The sequence below is a fragment of the Larus michahellis genome, chromosome 1, assembly GCF_964199755.1.
Source record: "Larus michahellis chromosome 1, bLarMic1.1, whole genome shotgun sequence".
Lineage (NCBI taxonomy): Eukaryota > Metazoa > Chordata > Aves > Charadriiformes > Laridae > Larus > Larus michahellis.
Genome location: NC_133896.1, coordinates 65,937,635 through 65,952,164, shown reverse-complemented (window position 1 = coordinate 65,952,164; position 14,530 = coordinate 65,937,635).

Sequence of the window (14,530 nt, the reverse complement as noted above, 5' to 3'; positions counted from 1 at the left end):
CAAGTGAGAACGAATGGATTTTCTTTTGCTCTGCTTTTTCTTTTAGGGGAAGATTTGTCAGTCTAATTTTCCTTTCTGCTTTTTCTGCAACTAGAAAGAGGAAAAGAATCACTGTGAGTGATCTCACTTAATAACCACCAATCCATGAGTCTTTCATGGCCTTTGGATAGGCGGCTGTGCGGAGAAGGATTTAAAATCAGGATGTCCGTGAATATTCCTTTTCTTCAAAATTAATCGTATATTGCAATTTCATAAACAATTATTTCAGTCTCTTTACTTCTCAAACACAGTATTATTTATCATTAAAGGCTGCTTTGAACATAAAACTATTAGGATGCCCTTTATTAGAGTAGCTTGCCGCAGCTCTCTTTCTAATGAATTTTTTGCTTTATGACTTGCTGGCTGAGTTTGGGCTCTTACTTTAAATCACACAATTGATTCAGTGTTCAAAGTCAGTTTATCAGACCGTATCTTCACGAAATTGCCTGCCAGCAGAGCAGCCTAGGCAATGAAAAATTAGGATGGAAAACAAAGTAACCTTGTTATTTTTCTAAATTGTCAAACATTTGCGGTCTGCTTCTGCAGCCCTGAAACTGTGGGAGGGAGGGGAGACTCTGCTGCCAGCCCAACGAAGCCAAAAGCAAGCCATCCTCTGGAGTGACACCGCTTCCCTCTGGAAGCGGCAGTGAACAGCCTGGGACGGCGGCAGCATTCCCGACGGGTTCGTCACGTGGCAGGCTCCCTCTTCCTATTTTTCCAGTGAGATGCCTGCAGACCCCGATGCTGTAAATTCATCCTGCGGGTGGATTGCACAGGGAAGGTGGTAGGCCCCAGGAAGGCCATCGTTCGTGCTCTGAATGATGCGAGCCATGAAGGCATGCCCGCCTTACAAAACTATGTAGCAGCGAAAGCCATTTCACGAGATACTGTAGTTGAAATGATGATGAGAAACATCATCTGAGAGGATGAGGTTGTGACAGACACTTAAGAAAAAATGTTTGTCTTCTGTTAACTAGCCGGATCTTACCAGTGGTCAAGCAGACATCAAGGAACGCTGGGAGGGGGACATGTAAAATGGCTGGGCGCAGAGCTGGGGGTGGTGTGTATCTGGGATATCTGCAGTTCTACAGCCAAGGGTAAAAGCTCACCTGCCTCTGGATTAGGCACTCTAGGGTCTCATCACCTGGATAATCAAATTTATCTGCTTTTGTTTTTCAATGCATCAGTCACAGCATCTCGGCTGGGCCGAGGCCTGGTTGCATGCACGCCTCTGGTTTGTAGGCAGGAACAGGATTTGACCCTTTAACGAAAGAAAATGCCACATTGCAAAACCTCTTGGTAATTCTGGATTAAGACAGGTCACAATAGGCACTTCCTGAATGTGCACGTGCTTAATTTTGTGCACTCAGACATTGTAAGAAAAGCCTTATTGTACTGAGGTACAGTACAAACTTATATATATTTCTTGGCCGCACAATATGCCAAAAGAATTTTTAATTTGCCAGCAGAACACAGAGTTAAATAAGTATCCAGAAAATCCTGGTTTTTGAAGAAATATCTCATTTTACATCACCTTCTCAGAGAAAAATTATTCATGTTAAATATGCATCAGATCTTTATAAAATTTTTAGTCACTTCTTATTGATTTTCCTTCCGTTATTTTAGAAATATATTGAGGTTTGTTTAATAAAACTGCATGTACTTCAGTCCTTTGGTGCTGAAATAAAAGCCACTGGATTGCTATTTATGAAAATAACTTTATTTGTAAGCCACAGCAGAAAGAATCATGACGCAAACTGCGGTAAGAAAAGAAGCGCTAGGACACAGAGGAATCATCCCGTAAAAATAAGATGTTCTAGTGAAGAGGAGATGGATAGCTACCTAGGATCTCTGGAAAAGTATTTTACTCATCAGTGGAGGCTCCATGTGCAGACAGAAATGTTGACAGTCGCCTAGGTCAACTCACATGGCAGGCTTCAAGACTGTAAGACGTAATTTCTAGAGCTGGGCGAAAAAGAGATCAAGAAAACCTGATAATCACAGAATCACAGAATGGTTCAGCTTGGAAGGGACCTTAAAGGTCATCTAGTTCCAACCCCCCTGCCATGGGCAGGGACACCTCCCACTAGACCAGGCTGCTCAAAGCCCCATCCAGCCTGGCCTTGAACACTTCCAGGGATGGGGCACCCACAACTTCCCTGGGCAACCTGTTCCAGTGCCTCACCACCCTCACAGTAAAGAATTTCTTCCTGATATCCAATCTAAATCTACCCTCTTTCAGTCTGAGTCCGTTACCCCGTGTCCTGTCATGACACTCCCTGATAAAGAGTCCCTCCCCATCCTTCCTTTAGGTACTGGAAGGCTGCTATAAGGTCTCCTCGGAGCCTTCTCTTCTCCAGCATTAATGCAGCATTAGTTTTGACCTAAATTGGAATGCAAATATGAACTGTTTTCCCCTCAAGATTTTGATCTAGAAGTGTTAAAAATTTGCATCAAAACAAACCAGCCTGACATTCCTGAAAGGGAAACACATTTTGCTGTAACTTCTTATGAAACTAAAGTAACACAGACCAAATTCTGGTTTTACCCCACTTCAAATTAGTCTGTTGTGACTGGTAACGGAACTTGGCTCTACAACAAATGAACATTGTTGCACTGTCTAATAACCATGTGAATAACTCCAGGACCAAGTAATATTATCTGAAAAATAGTTATTGATTTTAAAAATGCTTTGTTTAGGGTAATTACTCACATACAGCTTTTCCAGTATTGTGCATTGCATCTTGGATGTTGCTTTTGAGCAACGTGATGCTTACTATAATGCAGAATTTCCTGGTCAGACACATTTTCCATAGCACTACGAGGGCCCTGTGGCTCCCACAACGCACCATACATGCCGTTTAAATAAAAAAACCCAAACACTGAATTGTAGCTGGGAAACTAAGACATTAAGAAAGAATGGAGACTGGCACTCTAATTTATATCATGCAACACACTGCAATCAACAGTAGCAGTTTATAGTAGAAGTGCTTCAGAACGAAACATTTTGGGTCACTTGGAAGAATATTGAACTTCAACTTAAGTATATTCTCCCTTGAGTTCAACCAAGATAATGTTTTGTTTCAGTGATTCAAATCGTAAACTGAAGTTTTTCCCAATGGAAATTTTTAATCCTGCAAAAGTTGCTTTTATATCAGGAAATGTGCTAACTGTTCAATGCCCCAAAGACTTTGCAATTGAACATTCCCTTTAGCAGTACAGGGCCCATACTGCAGAAAATATGACCGGCTGGCTTTGATCTTACTTGGGTTTCATCAGAGAAAAGGAAACACATGCTCAAGACCACTCTGAACTGTAATTAGACTTTGACCCAGCTATCAAAAGCCAATTCCCAGTGTGAACTGGAAAAAGTGAAGTAAGGTTGATATCACACAAGTGATGCTGCTGGGTTCAGGAACTAACGTGGTAACTATGCTATTCTAACGGGCCAAAAAAATACCAGAAATATATTGCTTGCCAATTTGATGGTGCTTGATGAAAATTGTATGCCAGCAAAACCAGATAGTTGTAATGAATTACTTTTAACTAAAAGCGTAGACGTTTGGGTGTTGCTTTAATACTTTCTGAAGAGTAAATATACAAAGAGCTAATTCAACTAGTCAGAATAATTTTGGCTCCTATCTGAGGAACCTATTCAGTTACCTAAGCTTGTAACAAGCCTTTAATTACCTGGCAAGGCACGGTAGTCCTTGAGGAAAGCCATCTGGTAGCAGAAGACAGGGAATTTTTAAAAACGAATTCTTTGATGATCCATTTCTGGAGAAAGTAAGAAGGCGGTGGTCTGGCCTGGAATTGGGTAGAACAAAGCAGAACGCGGCTGCCTGGAAGGGTGAGGACTGGTGGGGTGGGATGTTGAAAAAAGCTAAGGAAAGGAATCGCATGCAAGTCTTGTGGGGTTTCCTCAGCTTTGTATAATTTCTTCATCAGTCTTTAGAGTAAAGTTTGTGTTTAGATGTTCCTCTGGAGACTGTGAGTAACTTACTCTGTCGTGTCACCCATGAACATGGAAACCAGACACAGCCTGGCGTCACAGCCTGGGGAACTCTTGGGCTGTGCAGAAGTTGCTGATAAGATATGAATGAGCCAGTACTTGTTTTCTAGGTTAGGTAGCTGAACTAGATCAAGTCGTTGGCTACAGAGCATTTATTTGGCATAGGAACTAAAAGACCCCTGGATGTGAAGGACACAATGCTGAGGAACAGCCAGCCCTATTTGCACGAGATACAGGAAAATCAAAGTCTGGGGTCAGCATTGTAGCTTCTGCAGATGTAGCTTATCCAGGGCTTTACCAGTTGGATTAAAGTTTATTCGTTCTGTTAAGAAACTGTGGGAGTAGATGATAAATGGAAGAAGAGACGGGAGATAGCAAAGAACTATTAAAATCTGCAAATCATGCTATGGGTGCCTCTTCTAGATTTAAATGTATTAATATAAATTAATTATGAACTTGTCATCAAAGTGAAAAGATGGAGTATTTATGGAAGGGGTACAAAGTGGTATAATCTAAAAATAAAGTAGTTCAGGCTGAATAAGAGGAAAAACGGGGCCAAAAGCTTCCAGTATTCTATCTGCAGCTTCCATGTTTTGATGATCATTTGTCTGAGTTTGTTCTCCAGTGCTGCAGAATATTATGAGATCAAAAAGGCTGACCCATATGGAAATTTCTGTTGGAAAATAAAACCTGATCCTGCTGCTTTCCTGACCCCAGTGAGGTTTGATAACAATGCAAATCACAGAAGCAAAGAAAAATGCAGCTGAAGAAAAGTATTTGAGGAGAACTTCTTCCTTTCCCAGTGCAGACCTCTTCTGTTTGGGCACTGATACCAGGGATACAGGTCTATGGGGGCAGGAGAATACCATGAAAAGAGGAAAATAGAATCTATTGGAATTCCCTCTACAAAATGTATAAATGATCCCACTCCCAAGGAGGTATACTGAAACATTTCAGTTGAAATACGCTGAACGAAACCCAAATGAAATAGCTACCACGTACCCCTAATTTTTAGACTCTGAAAGGATTTAAAGAAATACAGACACTAAACACAAGCAAAACTTTCCTTTGTATCTGGGCCAGTTAAGTGGGCATCGCATTGTATCAAGATAGTAAAATCTTCATACATGGAAATGTGATTTAAGTTTCAGTAATATACGTAATAACAAAAATTATAAATAATCACCCTCTTTAAAGAACAGCTTTCTAAAGTTGCAAGGCTCAGTGGGGATATAAAGAACCTCTACTATGTACCTGAATAATCAGAAATAATTTTTAGATTGAAATAAATAATGCTAGGTGTCCTGTGAATGGAGATGAATATTAAAATCTTTCTTAGGCATCTTATTTGAAGAATATTTTCTCTAAATTTGCTATAGAAACACCAAGGTAAAACAGTTTATTATTTTAGCTGAGGAAATAGATTTCTCTTCTAGTGATACTAATTTCTTACAGTACCTATCTGTCAAGATGGTCCTAGTAATTATCATTCCTCATTATAATGGAAATCAGATCTCATTGATTGATTTCCTAATACATCTTTGGAATGGGCTGGGATGTGAGCTGGAATGTAAGTTAAACATTGATGCATAAGGTAGTGCTTTGGTTTAAGTCTGTCCTAAATTCCTTGGCATCACCTTCACGAACAATGTGAAAAAATGACTGGGTTTGACATGGGAGTTCCAGTCTTTAGTTCACCTTATAATTTCTGTTCATTTCCTCAGTTCTTATGATTTGTCTATTAAATTCTGAGCTCAGTCAGTTTTGGAGGAAAAAAATATCTAATTTTTCCTCCTACCCCTGGTTGGGAGAGAAACAACACATCTGATACAGTCATCATTTTTCCACATTGACTCCTCACAAAACGTAATCCTCCATAGGAAATCCTTGTCTTGCTTCAAACAATGGAAAAACTTATGATTTCATTGGAGTGCTCATTTCAACCTTACAGAGAAGATATGCTTCCTTGCTTTCTCTTTTTTTTTTCTCATTTGTACAGATTTCTATCGTTCTCTTTTCTCCACTCCTCCAGCTTTAAGATTTTGAAGTTATTTTTATTATTCAAGATATGGAAATTTTCTTTAAGGGAAAAGTAGTGTTGCTTCTGGTCTCATTGAAAAATCAATGTCAATTATTCTAATATGATTTCCCGTTACTGACTATATAGCTTTTGTAAATAGTCATTCTGACCAAGCAGCAGGTGAACAGCTGTACTATATCAGAACAAAGCTCCATATACCCTATCTGATATATTGTATCTCTACTATAGCCAGTGGTAGATAGTAAAGAAAAAACCATAAAACCAGGGCAATCTTGGATTCATATTTTTTCGAGGATACTCCTCCCATTTCCAGCAATTTCTGATTTAGAGACTTTCTGATCTACAGGTTGTATCTACATCGTCTTGTCCAGCTGCCCTTGACAGACCTTTCTTCTATGAACCCATCTAGGAGCTTTTGGAATTTATTTGTACTTTGGGCTTGCAAACAAAACAGGGTGTTACGCCCTGCAATGCAATTGGGCACTGCATGTGAAAGTACTTTCTTTCATTTGTCTTTGACCTGCTGCCTGATGATTTCATTTAGTGCCCTGTAGTTCTTGTCTCATGAAAAATAATGACTAATCATTCCCTCGCCACCTGCTCCTCGCGATTTATGTTTTTCTAGACCTCTATCATGTCCTCAGGAGTCTCTTTTCCAAGCTGAGGAAACCAAATCTCTTCACTTTCTCCTACAGTGTAAATTGTTTCTTATTTAAGACCAATCTGGCCTTCCTTGTCTGTATACTTTCTAGTTGTAAAAACTCCTCTTTGAAGTGACCAGAGTTTCACACAAGATTGGGTACACCATAGCTTTATGGAGTACCAAATCATAGTTCCTGTTCCCTTCCTGGTCTTTTTGATGGTTGGGGATTAGGAAGCTTCATCTTCCAACAATCTGTAATGATGTCGGAGAATACTCAGTGATAAAAGCTGACATGAGAACTCGCTATTGGGAACATGTAATTAGGGTCACTCTTCACCACGTGCACTGCTTTGCGTTCATCATTTCTTCTGCCACTTTGTTACTGGGAGGTCTTTCTGTAACTCCTGGCTGGGCAAGTTCAATTCTGCCATTCAGCACTAGCCCTGCTGGGAAAAAAACCCACCAAAAACTAAACAAAACCAGTCGAACCCCAAAATGATAGAGGTTTTATGCCAAATCTCACAGAAAAAGACATTTTCTTGTGTTTGCTTCCAGCTGTTAAGCAGCCTAGAGTAAAAAAAAACCAAAAAAAAACCCAAAAAACCCACCAAAAAAACCCCAAAACACCAAACACCAAACAAAAAACCCCCAAACCAACAAAAAAACCCACCCAAAAGATAAAGTCAAGGATTCTTTTTTTCAACTTACTTTGCCTCCCAAATTGTCAGGCAAACCATTTCCTTCAGTTATAAACCGAAGGCAGAGGCCAGGGAGTCTCCATGAGTAAAGTTTTCAAGAACAGGCTAGACTGTAAGGAATTCTGTAAGGAATTGCAGAACAACTGCTGTTGTGGGGAGGAGAAGTACGAGAGGTCTGTCTGACATCCCCTCCGATGCCGCGACTATGGGATCGATACATTCACAATGAGTCCGTGCTGGCTTTGGCACATTTCATTATACTGAGTGAAAAATAATTGGTCTCATTGGTATATACTTCTTTTATGTGTGTTTTTAAGGATGGGGATACATCACATGTATATTTTATCAGTGTCCTGTCAGTACATAGCAGCTGAACCCGGCGGTGATGGCAGTATTATTTAGATTAGAGTTATATATAGAAATGCTGTGAATTTTCACTTTATTAACAGCTTTGCAGGAGACAGGCTTCTTGTCTTTTATTTTATGCAGTATAAATATGAAACTAAATTATCTGAAGAAGCCTAGCTTTTGTAAGACAACTTAGTATTGTCAATGATATGGCAGCAGGAGAAGCCTGAGGAAAGCGGGGAGTATAAAGGGGAACAGAGAGAGGACAAAAAAGAAGAGGAATATGCAGAACAGAGTGCTACATAGCGTCAAAGGGGAATTTAAGGAAAACAAAGCTGCTCAAAGACCAAGCAAGCAGATTTTTTGTCTCCCAGGGAACCAAATGAAGTTGCTTGGGAACTATTGACATACAAACCCAGGGGGAAGAACAGAGAGCAGAAATGTAAAGCATTGATGCCTATGGCAAATGATTCTTGCAGTTGGCGCGAGCTGATCCCTGCCCGCTCCTGCCTGTTGTTCAGAAATGTCTGCAGATGGTGCAGTGGGAAGTGCAGAGACACATCTGGAATTTGCCTCGGAACCCGGCCTTCATCATTTGAAAGAACAAACGCTCACCCTGGCGTTGTACAGTTCTGCCCTGTCTCTGGGTATCGGCAGGGAGCTGCTTTAGTGGCTAGGACAACAGGATGTCCTGTGGTCTGTGGAACAGGTAAATGTGAACTTTCACGTGTATCAACAGGTCTGCAACATTCAGCATGAAGTATTGTTTAGAGAACAACTTATTTCTGACATAATTCCTAACTCAAGGAAGAGACGCGTTAATACAGAGCCACCCAGTGAAAACATCCGATCTGTGTGATGTGGAGAAAATTCAACAAAAGGTGGCAGAGACCTTTGTCTTTAAAGGCTTTTTTTAAAATTCACCCTGCCAGTCAGTGCCTCACGCTCCGAAACCGTAAGTGTTTAGAGGTTAACTGCAGTCAGAGGAAGCGGTTTAGCCACGCTAAACTAATCCTGAACTGCGACAGCCTGCCAGGTGTAGGCGGGAGGGTGTTTGAGGAGCGGTGCCTCGGGCAGTGCCTGCTCCCAGAGTCCCAGCATCCCCATCCTCATCCCTGAGCCGCAAGCCTGGCAGCTTGTGATGCTGTGCACTGAACCGGGTCAGGGAAGTGATCCACCGGCAAATTTTGGTCACCTGTAATATTTTTTGCTTTTCTCTCTTAAGAAGATCACTGGTTAAAAATAAAACAGGGAGTCTTAGAGCAGCTAATGTAACCTCTACCTACATTTACTGCATGCAGTCATTACAACCACAGCTGATTAATGGCAATAGTTTAAAAGAAACTTTGCTTAATAGTGAGGTTTCTTTTCCCCTTAGGCTGCCAACAGCTTTCCCGTATACAATCTCATTTTTCAACATGAAGTTTTGTCTACCAGGCTGGCTATAATAGGCCTCTCACTTCATTTTTTTTCAGTGCTTAGTCACCTAAGTAAGTTTTCTCTTGATATTTTTATTCAAGCTTTTCTATTGAGACAGCAGAATCTGGAGCACATGAAGCTGCAGACTGAAGAGGAAGCCGCATGCTGGGGCAAGCGTTTGGCCTGTCAGGCTTGTCTCAAGCAGCTCATTTCCCAACATCTATTTCCCATGAGTATGGGAGCAGCAACCTACCATTGAGCGCGTTTCCTGAGGAGCCAGGAAGGGAGGACCCATTTCAGTTGCCGGTCATATCCCCAGACATTGCTGACAAGGATCAGGTGGCAGGTTGCCACCTCTGAAGTTTGCGCTGGGTGGACAAACCCTTCATTCTGTCTCTGATCCACTGACAATTCCCTTCTCAGAGAGTCACTGAAGTCTTACACATTTCCCATACATTTTCTGATTTTATTTTCTTCGTATTGTCACATTGCCAAAGCCATCCTTCCATCCCTCTTTTTTTTTATTTTATTTTTATTTTTCTAGTTCCCACCTGTCACAGGTGGAAAGGAAACACCAGACAACGCGATACTGCCAACCTCAACTTACTTAGTTCACCAAGTGAGGGACAGGCTGTCTCAGGAAAAGCTACACACAAGAGCAAGCACACACACAGAGAATTAACGGAGACCTTCACCGTGCCCAGTGAGTTAGCACCGTCAAGCCCAGGGGAACATGACACTCGCTCTGTCCAGCCTGTCTCCACGTTGGGCTCTGCGTAGCAGCTCAGCACCAACATGTGATGGTTCCACCTTGAGCGTGAGGTGTTGGACATCTGAAGAGCAATGCCTCCCCCCCAGTCTCTGTTACTCTCTAGTGCCAGGGAACTTACAGCCAGATGTCGACGCAGGCCACTAGCCAAATCTGTCTGCAATACCATTTTCCCAGCAGTTTCAGATATTGTTCTCCAGTCACTTGTTGATCCACGGCCTGTCCCAAGGCTCATCACACTCAGTCATTTGCATTAGCCTATTAACCACAGCTCATTATGCTCAGTAACACAACCCTTGATCAAGGCAAAGTCACGATGCTCCAGTAATATCATTATTTATAAACAAGTATATAAATAAATGTGTGTTTGTGGGTATTTAAGCCTTGCTTTGTATTTACTTAACACCAATTCTCAACTGCTTATTGCAAAAGACAATGAAAAAAATATTCTGCTTGTCTTTTTCTTTGGCTTACCTTGAAGCATATGTGTGAGTGTGCGTCTGTTCCAGCTTTCCATGGATTGGAGTCAAAGAACAGCAGCTAGTGGCCACAGAGGTCAGCCGAGAGACATATCTGTCCTGACCATTCCTACGAGGAATCCCTTGTCCAAAACAAGTCCCTCATCCTGCTAATTCATTTTCAAAACATGTTTCTGCTCTGACAGATCCCTTGCAGAGAGAATCTGTGACAAGTTTGCAAATCAACCTTCCCTTCTGCATCTAACATCAGTAAATTGCCAAATCCCTTAAAATGTAGGAGCTGCCATTTTCTCACAGTATTAAGGAGAGGGAATGCTCTCTGAATAAAAGTAGGGAGGAGAGAAGGGTTAGTGTTTGGTTTTCTCCTTTTAGCTGGGCACTTGTAATTGTCTTCTCCATCGTGGTGAAGTCTCTTATTGAAGGATGTTTACTATTTATTCAATTGCTCGTCAACAACAGCCTTGAGTGATCGGCAGCAGACACCAAAGCTGCCGAAAGCCAGGCAGAAGTAGGAGGATGATCTGGTGCCCACATCTATTTTCCCATGGTTGTACTGAATGGTCCAAAGTACCATCTTTCATTCAGATTCGTTTATGCCTCTATCTGTGTTTGCAGAGATTGTTTCATTCATATCGTACAGAAGATGAGACAATAACAGCTGCCTGAGTTTTCAGACGGCCTGGAAACCAGAAAAGATTCATGAACTTACTAATCTTAAAAGGAATAATGAACAGTAATCATTAAGCAGCAAAGTTAGATAATATCAAGATATAATACCTCTTTGCTCATCAAAGCAAGCGAGAATGAGAGGTGTGATCAGAGACCATGTCAATAGCAGCACTGAGATGTTCTGCAGGGCTGTACGGTCTGGTACCACAGCGATAGTGGACTTTCCTTGTACCTGGATTTTCAGAAGATATTATCACTTGCCTGTATTCACGGAATCACGGAATCACGGAATCTTCAGAGTTGGAAGGGACCTCTAGAGATCATCTAGTCCAACTCCCCTGCTAGAGCAGGATTGCCTAAAGTACATCCCTCAGGGCTGCATCCAGGCGGGTCTTGAAAATCTCCAGAGAAGGGGACTCCACAACCTCCCTGGGCAGCCTGTTCCAGTGCTCTGTCACCCTCACCATAAAGAAGTTTTTCCGTGTATTTGAACGGAACTTCCTATGTTCTAGCTTGTGCCCATTGCCCCTTGTCCTGTCGCTGGGAACCATTGAAAAGAGCCTGGCTCCGTCCTCCTTAAACCCACCCTTTAGATACTTGTAAACATTAATCAGGTCCCCCCTCAACCTTCTCTTCTCCAGGCTAAAGAGTCACAGCTCTTTCAGCCTTTCCTCATAAGGGAGGTGCTCCAGTCCCATAATCATCTTGGTTGCCCTACGCTGGACTCGCTCCAGTAGTTCCCTGTCCCTCTTGAACTGGGGAGCCCAAAACTGGATGCAGTACTCCAGTTGTAGCCTCACCAGTGCAGAGTAGAGGGGGAGAATGACCTCCCTCGACCTACTGGCCACAGTCTTCCCTATGCAGCCCAGGATGCCATTGGCCTTCTTGGCGACAAGGGCACACTGCTGGCTCATAGATAATTTGCTGTCTACCAGGATCCCCAGGTCCTTCTCCTCAGAGCTGCTTCCCAGCATGTCCGCCCCTAACCTATACTGGTGCTTGGCATTCTTCCTTCCCAGGTGCAGGACCTTGCACTAGCTTTTGTTGAACCTCATTAGGTTCTTCTCTGCCCAGCTCTCCAGCCTGTCCAGGTCACGCTGGATGGCAGCACGGCCCTCTGGAGTGTCGGCCACCCCTCCCAGCTTGGTATCATCAGCAAACTTGCTGAGGATACACTCTGTCCCATCATCCAGGTCATTAATGAATATATTGAACAAAATTGGTCCAAGCATTGACCCCTGAGGGACACCACTCGTTACAGGCCTCCAACTAGACTCTGTGCCGCTGATCACAACCCTCTGAGTTCTGTCACTCAGCCAGCTCTCGATCCACCTCACTGTCACCTCGTCTAGCCCATACTTCCTCAGCTTCCTAATGAGGATGTTATGGGAGACAGTGTCAAAAGCCTTGCTAAGGTCAAGGTAGATGACATCTACGGCTCTCCCCTCATCCAGCCAACCCATTATAACATCATAGAAAGCTATCAGATTGGTCAGGCATGATTTGCCCTTGGTAAATCCATGCTGACCACTTCCAATAACTTCCTGTTCCTCTATGTGTTTGGAGACGACATCCAGAATGAGTTGCTCCATTACCTTCCCAGGGACAGAGGTGAGACTAACTGGCCTGTAGTTCCCTGGGTCCTCCTTCTTGCCTTTTTCAATGTGGGACATCAGGGAGCAGTTACTTTGCATGTTGTCCTATATAGCTGAGCTGTTCTGGCTTCTCACAAGCCTATTTTAGGACCTACCAAGAGCTGAGCAGAAGTACAGCTCTTGTCATGTCCCCTTCCATGCACAGAATTACTCTCTCTTCCATCTTCTCCTATACAACCCACATTCACATTTGCCATTCACAAGCTGTCTGAAGCTTTTCCACACAGTATCTCCAGGATCTCATGGGACACGACAGGGAAGCAGTAGCAGATGGGTTCCTTGCATCAAAGGGATTACCATCTGTTATTTCTCTTCCCAATTTTGTGCAATGCTGGCAAGAATTTGACTGCTTCTCCTGTTCTCCCTTGATCCTTTGCTGCCCAGTTGGGCAAACAAAGGTAGGCAAATTGCAGCATCCCTCTTGCCTTTTCCTCTGGTAATACCAGGAACTCCCATGAGCAATGGTAACATTCAGCACCCAAAGGTGGTTGCACCCCGGCTTCACAGACTCCCCGTGGCCAAACTCCATCTGCTGCACTTTCAGAAACTCATAATCATCCAAGAAGGAATGAAAAAAGCCTCCAGAGACAACCTCACAGAAACTCCCAATTAACTTTGTGCCTCTCCCAAATGGTAGCACCTATCAGGAGAGGCTCTGGCACTGTGGGATTGGTTTACTCCACTCTTACACCGTATTATTATTTCAGAGCTAGATACGTTTGGATAGCCCTACAACATGATATCTTTCTACATATCCTCATTGACAAGACTTTCTTTTGAAAGAAAAATGCTTCACCCAAATACCTTACTGTGTTTCCCACCAGGAGAGCTCTAGGAATTCAGTCGTGTTTTCTGGTCTATAAGGTCAGGGTTGGCAACCGCTGCATTCTCAATATGTCTTGCTAAATTGCAGGTTTAGTTACAGTCCATCTCTCCTGGGCCTCAAAAGTTCATTCAATAATGATGGAGGTTTTGATTTTTCTTTTTTTTTTTTTTTTTAAAATAAAGCTCTTGGTTGTAAGGAAAAGCTGGAACCAGACACCAGTGAGTTTTGACCTGGCTCAGAAAGCTTGAGGCAAATGAAAATAGCCCAAAATATTGTGGCAGAACAACCCACAAAGAAAATACCCTTAGGGTGTTTTTTATGGGTATCAATTATTTTTTAAGGGTCAGTTTTGACAATACAAGATTCACATGAAATAATTTTATGCAGTACTTGTTTCAGCTATTCCAGTCCTTGTCTCTGTGTTGAATACTGTGATTACTGTAAGACGAAGCATTTATAGTATAAATGCAATTATTGAAAAAAGTTCTAGAGAGGTTTTGAAGTAGTTAAGCTTGTGATACCCTGCTTTATGGTAGACCTATCATTTCATCCAAGACGTACGAAGCGTAAGTGGGAAAATTCACACCGAAGTCAATGTCCAGCTCAAGATCTTAATCTCCTAATTGTGCTTTGACCCCTCTCTTACCTGAGGAAAATAATTGTAGCTTTGATCCAGATGCCTTCTTTGGAAGCCTTTATTTTAGCATTTTGAATACACACCACCTGTTCCGTATTAGGTATTTTGACAAAAATCTAACAAAAACCAAGTTTATAGGATAATGTCATAAATCTGGCCCCTTTCCCAAATGCCACACTCACTTAATACAAATGTAATATAATTTTCTTTGTATTGTGTGTTCTGCATTCATTGTAATGTGTGTTTAGCAGCTGCATTTGAGAGAAGGCCACAACTAACCTATTCTTGAGTACTG